This window comes from Lingula anatina, chromosome 2 (assembly GCF_051362555.1).
Source record: "Lingula anatina isolate TDL-2025a chromosome 2, LinAna3.0, whole genome shotgun sequence".
Taxonomy (NCBI): Eukaryota; Metazoa; Brachiopoda; class Lingulata; order Lingulida; family Lingulidae; genus Lingula; species Lingula anatina.
The window spans coordinates 7,867,636-7,880,497 of NC_141768.1; the positions used below are offsets into that span (position 1 = coordinate 7,867,636).

At 35.8% G+C, this 12,862-nt stretch overlaps 1 long non-coding RNA gene across 1 annotated transcript; it reads right to left on the bottom strand.

The window, feature by feature from the left end:
- Positions 1 to 1,026: 1,026 nt before the first annotated feature.
- On the bottom strand, positions 1,027 to 7,227 carry LOC106172410 (uncharacterized). The gene is made up of 3 exons (XR_001239423.2): positions 6,807 to 7,227; positions 6,467 to 6,575; positions 1,027 to 1,064 (listed from the first exon to the last, which is right to left on the bottom strand). It is a non-coding gene; the product is annotated as an uncharacterized LOC106172410 (long non-coding RNA).
- Between the last annotated feature and the right edge of the window lie 5,635 nt (positions 7,228 to 12,862).

Consider the following 12,862-nt stretch of genomic DNA (forward strand, 5'->3'; position numbering starts at 1 on the left):
AAATTTTCCATCCCGTTGAGATGTAATTTCATTCCAATGACACAAATGTAAAGCATCACAAAATCATTATAATTAACTTAAGGAACTTCCCGCAATTTCTCAAAATAATCGATGGCTTGTTCAGGCTGTTGCAACGGTTGTCGTTAAAACGCAAGCCTTTTTGTGAATATCACATTTCTTTCTATCATGGCGATATAGTATATACAAACCGGTGATACCATTCGGTCTATCCCAATATTTGGGATCACCCGAGGACGAGCGAACACCGAAAACTTAGCTAACAGTGTCAGTGAACGCTGGCTAAAGCGGACATGGCAATGCAACATAGTTCATGTTGTAGTTGGTATTTGAATACCTTGACTTGGAGCAGTTAAAATCCACAAGTATTCGTGTTACTGTATTTCTCTCTTAATACTTGTAAAAAAGAAAAAGAAAAACACTAATAGCTTTATTTTTTTCGAAAAACTACTCAGTTGGAGGTGCAATAATGTTCGGTCTTTTTTCTTTGAGAATGATTGATAACATACGACGACCAAATTTCTTCTCAAAGTTCTAGTATCCCTTTCGCTTGATCATGGCAAAATGTGTAAGCTGGAGCTTCCCTTTCCTCTTATTTCCCCGTTCCAACGTTCCTGTGAAGCTATACCCTTTTTGGAAGTCGGGAAATGCCACATTCGTTGACAAACGAAGGACGAAATCTGGATTGGGCGAAGATTTGAATTTTCCTTTTAGTACCATATTTCCGTTGCCCTTGTCAAATAGCTTTGCCATCGTCGAGAACTTATGTGTGCCTGTGTATTCTACAATTTTACACCTCTTCCTGCACGGCCACCATGTTGTTCGGTTCAGCACCCAATGACTAAGAAGCGCAGCCTCTGCCCAACCTTCAAACGGGAACAGGAGCACGCGACAGGGAAATCCATCGTGCTTTAGAAGTTTCTTATAACACTTGCCGCGATTCTCGTAGTAGAATAACTGCACCATGATTCTTCTCAGGTTCTTTCTCCCTCTTGACTTAATCGATGGACAATGCTAGTAGGCGGTCTTGTTGTCAGTAATCATTTCTAAACAGGAAAGAAAAGAAATAATTATACATGATTAAACTAAAACTGGTGCAGCACAAGTACGAAATTTACTCAAAAGGGAAATACGTTTGTTACCGACATAACTTCAAGAAAGCTAAGCTTGGTACATTTAAACAAGCCTAGGTTTTCCTAGCTTTGTAATAACCATATAAAATTTGGTCTTATGGTGACATGGCAAATAGTCTAATGGCTGAATTCAACAATCGTTGCCACATGTAGGCTATACTTGAATACCATATTTATAATTTTACAAAGGATATTTAAAGATATGTACAATGATATATCTTAAAACTGAGCTAAAATTCAAATCAATTGGTTAAAGTGGAATTTTTTGGCCATAATTCTGTACTAAACTAGGGAATGCAAGGTTCTTAGAATCCAGTAAGCATATCAGGACAAACACTTGTTTGCATTGATCGCTATGACTATAATCAGCGCAATAATTATCGAGCAAGGACTATACTGCCACGACCCGCTCGACTGCTTCTAACAGAATGAGAAGGATCACTTAATTGCGTGACGAGAAGTGCCGTATATAGTATATACCACAGAAGGGAAGAGGGCTTCAAATTATGAGAAATGTTTATGGGAGCCAAATCAAGGGAGCATTTATGTTATGTTAATACACGGCATGACTTGATCCTTTAATGCTCATCAAGCTCGAATCGTTCAACACGCAATCGGTAAATCTGTTTTTTTCTACACATACTACTGGTCTTTTAAGATATAAAAATATTGCATATTTTAAGATATTAAAGGGATAATGACTTTTTGTATGAAATCCATATTTCACAATTAATACATTGTAAACAGCCAACACACACACACACACACACACACACACACACACGCATGATAAATTCCATTTTACCACTTAAACGGCGGTGATCGCAATTATTCCGGAATCTGTGCTTGCCATCGGACCACATGACCCCCAAAAATGGCTACGCTCTGTTATAATCCCTTTCAAGATTATTTAAAAAAAAAAGAACTTTTTAGAAAAAAAACCCAGAGACTAACTTTGAATAGCATTTACCTCAGGAAAATCCATTTTTTGGTCAAAATAAACAGTTGTTATCCCTTTCAACTATATAAAATGTTTCATGCCCTTTGCTCTTGGTCTTTGAAGAGAGAATTCAACTGATGATATTTTAACATATTTTTTTCTGAGAAATGGTCTTATCCTGATGAAGCAAAGCAGCCACCTTGTTTTTTCCGTCTTAACATGCATTATAAGCTTTGCAACAGACATGTCTTCAGATTTATTGCTCGTTAAACCTAAACAAATTTGATGGCCGAGTTACTATTCGTGCCTGAACCACCTAGGGCACAATGGACATACATTGCCTAACTATGTTAACAAAAACTGTTTCAATCTCGTTTGGAACTGTGTTCAAAGCAGTTGGTTTCTTGTAAGCATCATAAGATTTGCTGCTGTATTCTAAGTAATCACTGCTCGACACAGCCTGAAGAACATTGATCTCTAAGGGACAAGTAAGGGCAAATCAATGAGATTTCAGTCGAATTAGTTTTATTCCTTTATGCCCAGTAAGTACTCGAGGGACAACACAGTTAGTCTGGAATATTCAGTGTCCAACTTTAACAGATTTGACAGAGCGATGGAATTTACTATACATGTATATGTGTATGTGTATGTAACATGTGTGTGTGTGTGCGCGCGCGTTTGCGGTCAAATATTATGTACGCCTGTATATAATGTCTTTATTTTTACTTGTTATTCATTCCATCCAAATAACGTAAACTGAAAAATACAACATCGTTAGGATTTTGATGTCGACATTAAAATAAAAGCATTTGCCATATTTAGATGACGAGAGTGAAAAGACAGAGGGCTTTTATAATATACATGTATAATCAGATGTTATCCAAACTGTTACCCACTAAAGGATACAAAGGCATGTTTTCTGCACAACAAAAAGTCCGACATGTCTCTTATGGTACTAATATTATATATGACATGATATAAAACTACCCCTGCATTCAGTAGGCCTACTCCATGTATTTTTGAGTTATGCAAACGTAAAATATGCATGTCTCTGAGAGAGAGAGAGAGAGAGAGAGAGAGAGAGAGAGAGAGAGAGAATGAATTACAGATTAACACATACATCACTAAATCTAATGTAATGAGGTCTAGAATTAACACACTTCATCCCACCAATGTCGTTAAATTGCGATTTCGATTGATTTTACGACTTCTCCAAGGCTTCATATCTTAATTACTTTCTCATGATGAATTGCACATTGTTTGAGGAAGGGTCGTAATGCGTCATATTTTTAAACCACTACACAACTTTCCAAGCTATGCATTTTGACCATGATCCTACTTTTCTTTAAATTTCTAATGTTACTAGCATGATTATTATTATTCAAGTAATTGTGAAGGATAAGTTTTCGTGACTTATTGAGTGATTTTTCAGGAAGAAGGAATTTTATGTGGTTATTCAAGAAAATGAATTGGAAATGGTTTTTGTGTGTCTGATTTGACAGAGCGATGGAATTTACTATACATGTATATGTGTGTGTGTGTGTGTGTGTGTGTGTGTGTGTGTGTGTGTGTGTGCGCGCGCGCGTTTGCAGTCAAATATTATGTACGCCTGTATATAATGTCTGAACATGAAACATGATCCACGCATGAAAAGTTCTGAATATCAAGTGACCAAAATAGATAACAACTCGGATAGCTTTAACCAGGGAAGTCATGTACTTTCTTTTCCTTGTTTAGACAAAGTAACAACAATCATACTTAAAAAATCATACTAAAGCCTTTTTGCAGTCCAACTTCAAAATTTTAATCATTGATGGTGAAAGTTAGTATTCATAATTTTGGAAATCAACTGATGCATGTTCAGCGCGGAGAGATGAATGCTTCAGTCATAATAAAAAAGATTATAATTGCTAGTGAAGCCGACTTATGGATGAGAAATCTTGGAAATTATACTCCATTATTTCGAAGTTATTCATAGACATATCCAGAATAACGACACAGTTTGTCAGCCCATTTATTTCTAGATGTAAATTAACTCTCATAGGAATTGTTTCCAGCTGACAACCCTTTAGTAAAATGGAGCCATTTACTGTGACATCAGCACTCGGTAATGAACGGCTCTCGAGACATTTACAAAAACAGTTATATAAGAATAATCTAAGAGTAATCTTGATTATTTTGTAGTTGTCAAAAGTAATCATAAAACACTGAGCAAGAATGCCACAAAATTGTTTTAAGTGTGTTTTTGTCTGTAACATCCGCATATTGATAACTGAAGTAATCAAATTTCTGTCACTCCCTTAGTAGTTTCGTATGATTCCAAAAACCCTGCAGGTTTTAAAGTACATCACAAGCTACCCAGCTTTACTTCACTTGCACTTCTCACGTCACATGAAATTATACAGTTATTTTGCCATATTGGTCATGAAACTGTTCGTTCTTTTTCCTTTTGTCCCTGCTGCATTTTATGAGGCAAAAAGACCTGTGGCAGCATTTCTATATTGACGTTCAGAAAATAAAAGATGGAAACAAAACTTGTTGAGCATTGTTGTTTATTGCTAACATCCCCAAAAGCCTTCAACCTATAAATATATTCATAGAGCCACTTTTCATATAAATTGGATACTTACTGTTACACGGACAAGGGAATTTGACAATAATTTTTGGGGAGATACCCCATCTCATTGTTGATGAGTTTCTGTGAACTAGGAAGTAATAAACTGACTGAAAATATAAGAAAGTCGGCTACAGAAAGACCTGTCATTTAGTCTACTTTATTCTTTTAAAAGGGCGGGCTAAAACGCGCTATTGTGATGAGATGGAAACACTATGTGGTTTGTGTATGGTAGAGGACACAAGACTGGCTCAGGATAGGGATTGTTGGAGAAGTAGGTTGCGCAAGACCATTGCTGGTCGAGAATGGCCTATCCGTAAAACATTTAACAAATATAAAAAGAACAAACAGCCCAGAAGTTAAACCAAAAAAAATAATTTACATTATAATAGAAGGAAGCAAGTCATCCATTTCTCGATAAAAACTCAATAACTGTTTTAGCTATTCATGTATTCGTTTGATGTTATTTCTTTTTTTAAAAGAGTAACTATTCCTGACTAGGATGCTCCATGAAATTTGATCTATCAAATCTACTCTGGCAACAAAAATCCTCTCCCCACCACCACCACCACCACCACCACTACATTTTCATCTTCCACCCTCCCGTGATCTTTGCATTTCTTCATGTCCATCAGAAATAAAAAAGGAAAATAGCAATTACTCCAATTATTAACTCTCCCTAACAGAATAAGCAAAATTATTTGCTGAAGGTAAAACTTTGAAATGGTCCAAGGCAAAACACATTATGTTATTAAACGAAGCGAATCCATGTGAGTTCATGCGTCAGTCTGAGTACAATTATTTGATAAATAAAATGAAATGTGAGTTGAAACGTGGGGTTTATTTAAGACGAAGATGTACAGCAACACTTTGACGTCAATAATAAAATGAATTCAATCATGTCATTTTCCGTGGGAAACGGGTACATGCTTTTTTATGAGAACTGAACTGCTTAGCTTATGCGAACAGATATGAGCCCACAGCAAAAAATATTAGTAACTTATACTGTTCAAATCAAATGTTACTTTTATCAGTTTACTTTTATTTTTCAAGAAGCAGGTTCTCCTTCACTATGATTCATGTGATAGAATACATGCAATTGTAAAATACGATGAAAACAGACAGAAGTTAAAGGTTAATTTTCCCATACTTTTCAATGGTTAATGAATCCGTTTCGATATTTTTTAAATATGTTCTTTGACATAAGCTCTTAAGAAATTATTACGGAGGGTAGCCACCTATGAAGGTTCACGTGGTTCGATGGCAATCACAAAATTCAGAATAATTACAATAACCGCCGTTTTGCGGGTTTTGATGGTAAAATGGAATTAATTATATTTCTATTTGTTGTTTACAAAGTACTTATTGTGGAATTCTGAGTCTCATATGAAGAGTGTTTATCCCTTTAATATTATGTGAAAATTTCAGTTTAAGGTGCTGTTACAATGTCATCGAGTGAAATCGGGTGAAATATAAATCTCATAGAGTTGTTATCCCTTTAAATAACATGTACCTGGCAACCACGATAACACTTAGTCATGTTTGACTTTCAGATTACTAAATAAAACAGTTCGTTTATTATAATCAAGCATCAGCGTGATACGACACTTGGTAACTTTGTTTCCATATGCTATATCAGTCTTTCTATATCAACGTGTGCCAATATTTCAAAATTACGCTACTTAGAATATCACCTTCGGAAAAAGGAAAAGGTAATTGTATGATTTGCATTCTGCTGATAGCTTTACAACCATCACTTACAATGTGTTATGACGGAAATGTCTGCTCTCTATTTTCTCTTCATATTTTTATTTAAGTTGCTGGTGTTTCACAGGTAGTTCTTATTGGCACCATATCTAAGCATCAATTTCTGAAAAAGTTTTTGTTATATTATCCGAAACTAAAAGGAGATGCATAAAAAGCATTGGTGGATAGACATAGATTACCAAAAGGTTGACATGGACTAGCCTAGAGTCTTGTATCGGAAAAAACAATCAAATCTTTAACTCAAACGAATTACAAATTAATATCAAAGCTCCTTGTGTATTGGCTCAAAAAGATTCCCAGAAAATCCAATACTCCAATACAACGCTGATCTTACCTTTGCTCGTATCTGCTTCAAACGCTTTTCTGTTCTGTCAACCCAACGTGAATCTGCGCAGGTCTGCAGTCGAAATGAACAAATCGGAAAAATCTCATGCATACTTATTTGCGAAGCATGTCACATACTCAATACTGGGAATCCTTAAGCGAGACGGCAGAGGGTGTTTCAGATGATGTCACAAGCGCCAGATTGACAACTTATTCGATAGTTTTCACGTGGTCTGTAAAATAATTATGATAAAATCAGTGGCGCGTCAGTGAGTGGAACAGAGAGCATAAAAAGGTGAACAGAAGATGCATGTACATTACTTATATTATTCCTTGCCTCCTTCAATACATTCAGATTTACTTTATCCGACCCATCCGAAAATTTGTTCGTCTGGCTGTCCATCTGTGCTTATCTGCCTTTATCAGTAATCTAGTGATGTACCACTCCTTTTTCATAAAGGAGACAGTTTCAAATCAAATTTCTGTGCGACCAGACACTTTCATTGCAATACCATTACCAGAATGTCTGAATGTCACTTTCAGTATTTTAGTAGGTTAGCGCTCGATTTCCTATAGGCTTCAGATATGAAGTAAAAGTTGACAATCGACGCTTTCCTATATCTTTCCGAAAAAAAAACACCACCTGGACGTGCTGCATGACGCTCAAGCTCAAAATAATTTTAAACGACAGAACCATTAAACAGATTGATTCATTTGGCACATTGCACTTTAACTCTAAATACAGAATCCAAAAAGAACTGAATATAAAATGTCGTGCTTCACAGCGTGAGTAAATAATAGACCAACTCGTCAAAAATGCTACTTTAATATTGCAAAAAAAAAAAAAAAAAAAAAAAAAAAAAAAAAAAAAAAAGATTGCTTCATTTTAATATTCCGTATGTTAAAGTGATAATAACTCTTCGTTTCGGCCAAAAAATGAATTTTCCTGGAGTAAACAACAATTTTCTCATACTTACCAATGGTAAATGAATCTATTTTTACATTCAAAGTTAGTCCCTGGTTTTTTTCTAAAAAGTTTGGTTTTTTGTTAAAATCTCTTAAGAGATTTTAACAGAGTATATCCATCAATGGAGGTCACATGGTCTAAAGACAAGCTCAGATATCAGAATAATAGCTATAACTGCCGTTTTTGTGGTAAAATGGAATATATTATATTTCTATGAGTTATTCACAATGTTTTTATTGTGAAATATATATCTCATATATATATATATATATGAGATATATATTTCACAATAAAAACATTGTGAATAACTCATAATGTTTTTATTGTGAAATATATATCTCATATGAAGAGTTATTATCCCTTTAAGAACGACATGCAATCAATACAAATTAAAGAAAAAATGCAAGTAAATGAAAAATCGAATTTTCCTAAAAGGTCTATCTAAACTGAGAAATAATCAGCGTTTGACGTGTATCTGGGGAATTGAGGATATGAAGTTTCTTCCTAGAGAGCAGACATGTTAAGGATGCAGTCATTAATACGCTCCAGCGCGTGGGTCGCACAAAGCAAACCAGGACAAGAACTCCTTTGGCATTAGGGGGCGAAAATGTCGTACGATGTCCGTGAGTCTTTTCATATTGTGTTATTAAGCACGCCCCGATCGATTAACTCATATTTTAGATAATTGATATTTTGTGAGGAATTCTCTTGGGGTCTTAAAATCATGCCAAGTCTTTATTAAAGTCTTTGAGAAGCTTTGTTGAATATAGGAAATTAACGTCATTCCAACCGGAACAAACACGTTGGATTTTGTAATGAAATGAAAAGAAGCACGGTTACTTTTCAGAAAAGCAATTGTTTAAGTCTTGAATCAGTAACAGTGTTCCAAGAAACAAAGAAAAAACTAACGCGAGTCTCCAATCAGCCCATAGTGTAAACCAGCAATTCTCATAACGCTGATGGTCTTCCTAAATGAGTGATTTTTCAACATGCTCACATGAAAGTCAACCCCAATCAGAAGCACAAACTGTTTTTGACATTAATGTAAAAAACTGCTGTGTTTTCTACCCCTGGGATCTTAAAACCGAAAGTAATTTTCACGGAAATGCATTTTTTCTTTCTGAATGTGGACATTTATGCATTTTATATGCACCATGGCTTATTTGCCTTTGAATGAAACGCGACATTGGAAAGAGAGGGAGACAGAGAATGACCGATGATGATTTTTACCTACCGCATTAGTGTAGATCTCTTATGTATATTTTTAGGTTGAAATAGAATACCTGAATCACATAAGTACATTAGTTAGCGAAGTCGCTTCCCCTAAAAGCCTGCTAATGTTGGTTATCCCGTTTGGAGATCCCGTTTAACTTTAAAAACTGTTTCTTCCAAGGCTACCATAAATAGTAAAACTAGCAACGTACGGCAGTAACACAGAACATGAAAACGGTTCGAGATTTTTATCTTTCTCGTCTCAAAACAAAACAAAACCATTATTTGATATGTTCACATGTCGTTGCCGTTCTGTAACCTTTTCACACTCATTTCAGAGAAAATTATGATCGATGCACCTTACCCTAAGAAAGCGAAGACAGACAGACAATGATATCTGAGCCACCACACGTGGCACGTGGGTGAAGTTAATTAGGCTGCTGTTGTAACAGTATGCTGAGTGTTTAATTGTACCTTGTTCAAATGTGTGATATTTTTCAGCTGTCAGATCTAAACTAGATACTTGTTTTCGCAATAAGACCAGGGTAATTATATTAATGGATTTTCTGAAAACAATTCAGCATTGCTACCATATCAGTAGATGACGGACGGAAAGCAATCTATTGGAATAGATGTCACAGAAAGTCACAGGAAGTATTTCTACATTAACATTTCGATCAAAATATTGCTTCGCTGGCTGCTTGTTATGTGCTTTCACTCATCTAGTTAAATTTTATACTGTCTCGTACAATTGTGCTGCTGCACTAAATTATATGTAAGTTTGTTAAGATACTTCTTGGTATATTACCACTTCATAGGATAAATAACCACCTGATCTTACCGACAAATCGACTTCATAGATTGTTATCAAACAAAACTAGCAAAGAAATACAGAGAAAGTCCAGCTCACCATTCATTTTATGCTAAAAGGAGAAAGAAAAAATCCTCCGGTTATGAAATTTTAAATAAATGTGGAAATCATGCAATTATAAGCTTATTTTGGAAGTACCTATTTGAGTATGGAGGAATGATGATGACAAAATCTTGCAACATTACATAAAGAAAGACATTCGTACTCGGCACCATGTAGCAGAGACGCGCTGACGAGAGAAAAAAAAGGAAAAAATCGTCTCTGTTCTGCTGAACAGTTTCATGAATATCAGCAAGGCATCGCTCTGAGACAAATAGAAAGCGACAGAAAATCGATGCTAGAAGTCACCAATAACATATCTGAAGTCCACAACACAATTTCGAATTCTTACTCTTGATTTCACCAATTTGATGAATGACTGACTCGACGAAATGACAACATTAGCGTAACCTACTGGGACTGAGACTCAATTTAGAGGGCAATCAGTTAGGCAAGCGCGCTCAATTAATTGCGTAATGAGTCAAAAGCAGAAAAAATGGGTCTGAAAAAGCATCTGAATAGATAAATAACTAGATAAATAAATGAAAGAATCAATTCTATCTCACACTGGTATCTTCGGTCAGCCACGTATCGCTTGATAGCATGAAACAAATAAAAGGAAAGTGCTGTGATCAAAATATTCCCGTTTGCGTCCAATACATATGTTCATACAAGTTTAAATTGTTTTAGGTAAATGTTCAAAATGTGTCCCGTGACACAATGCAAATGTCAACAAGAATAATGCCAAAGGTACAGACAACAGTACAAGATAAGCAACATAATAAGAATATTATATATTATATATTATAGATATAAGATAACGACCAAGGAAAATCACATATTTTTTAATTAAGAAATATTCCAGTAATCTGTACCAGTGCCTTTAACATCTGTTACATGCAGTAATGCACTCCGCCCCCTCCTGCTCAACCATCTTTGAATCCGCCTCTGCATGTTGTGCTTATCTTTTTTAAATAAACATTTCACATCGTACAACCAATGTTGGGTGTACAGCAGAAATGGTCTACCGGCCCATGGGACTCGTTTGTCCATTGCCATCTCCATGACATTGTCAGTAGTTATCGCTAATGTTTCTGCAAATATGTTTTAAACAAGATAATCAAAGTCAAATAAGAAAAATTTTATTATGGGTATTGTGAGATATTATCCTATTTTGATTTAGAGTAACTGAGATTCTACTGTCATTTTGGTGTTAAACTTCGCACATTGCTGCTGACTTTGGTAATTATAATCTATCTGAGGTTTCTGTGTGTGTCATCATGTCGGCTGTTTTTTTTTTCAAAATGATAGGTATCATTACACTTGATTCTATACTTTAACTGATATTTATACCCTAGCACTATATTAGTGGGACCCAAATAAAAGAGACATTCAGTGTAATCGATAATAGACATATTTCCATTCGTGTTTTATTAAGTTAACAGTAGTCTGCCTTTTATATAGAAAGGTACGTCAGAACGTAGCATTAGTACTGCGTATATGTATAACTGATGATAGCACATATATATTTGTAGTTTATGCAAGCTAATTGACAACCGGCTAGACAGAGATACACAATTGCATTTGAAAAAAAAAAAATTTTAAACTTTCCACTGGAGATCACAATTAATTAAAAAAAGTTTATACAAATTAATTTGATAACACATTTGTACAGCCATCAACATTAATAGTGTCTGCAACGCAACAGGCAATGCTGTCCACAAGTACAACCAAACTGTTCTTGGGTATTCTGGGCCACGCTTGGGTAAAGGCCTGAGCCAATTCCTGAAAACTGGTTGATGCTGGATCTCCTCTTTGGACTGCCCTGCCCATTATGGGGTTCACATTTGGGGTTTAAGATGTTTGTTCCACGAGCAGAATGTGGTTCTGGTGGATGAAACCCCTCAACTGGAGAGAAGAGTGAGATGTTGCGTTCTCGTGTTGCAGATGGAATTTGTTCTGGAGCATTCTTTGACCGAATGGTACCAAATAGTTTTGGAGGATGTATCTGCACATTACGTTTTGGATCAGCGGACCCAACACGTGGACAGCATTGAAGCAAAATGCTTCCCAATGTACAACTTCCGGCAGCCACGGTTTCTTAATCATTCTGCAGAAGAAATCATTTTCTGACAAGACAATGTCAGCTAGTACGAACTTTTGCTCAATATTGCGAACAAGACAATCATATCGCCCAGCAACGAAACTATCACCTTTATTATAGAACCACCATCCAGTATTATGTGCTCACATTTGACCTAGGTAATGCCAAATGGTCAGTGAATCCTACAGGAGAGAAAACGGGTAAAATACCCCCATATACAGAGCAAATGGTTTATGGACGGTGTGACAACCTGTTTGTTTAAGCAATAGTGTGTAATTGTCAAAACAGTTCTGAAATGAAACTTATCACAACATATTGACTCGTTGAACTAATACAGAATATCAATACAATAATTATATACGGTGGCTTTTGTCAGTGGGAGGCTAAAACTGTCCAAACTCAAAGTTGGCAAAGCTTTTGTGCTTACTTTTGAGACGCAGTGTTTAAAGATTCTTTGGGAATCACTACTCAGTCGGCTAAATCCTGTAACTGACTGACCAGGGTCTGACATCTATCGGTAGAAATATGTACAGTCATGCTATTAAGACTGGTTTGCTCTTTCCCTGTTCATGTTACGTATCCAGGCAAGAATTAAGTAAAACAGAGTTCCCGCATTCCGCATGATAACTTGCGTGAAGGAGAAGAGTGAGATCAGAAATAAAGGCAGACTGGAGAATACAAGCTAACAGAGTTTACATCGGATGTCTTTCTGGGCCCGGTTTCGTCAATGTATAAATACTATCCATGGTATCCTCTGGATAGTTATTCTCTGTATAAATTTGTGTTTGACAAAGGTTGTGTAAACGGCATGATAGCAGATTTATCCCACCTATTTTGAGTGGACAACTGTATCCTCTGGATAAGCTGATTTAT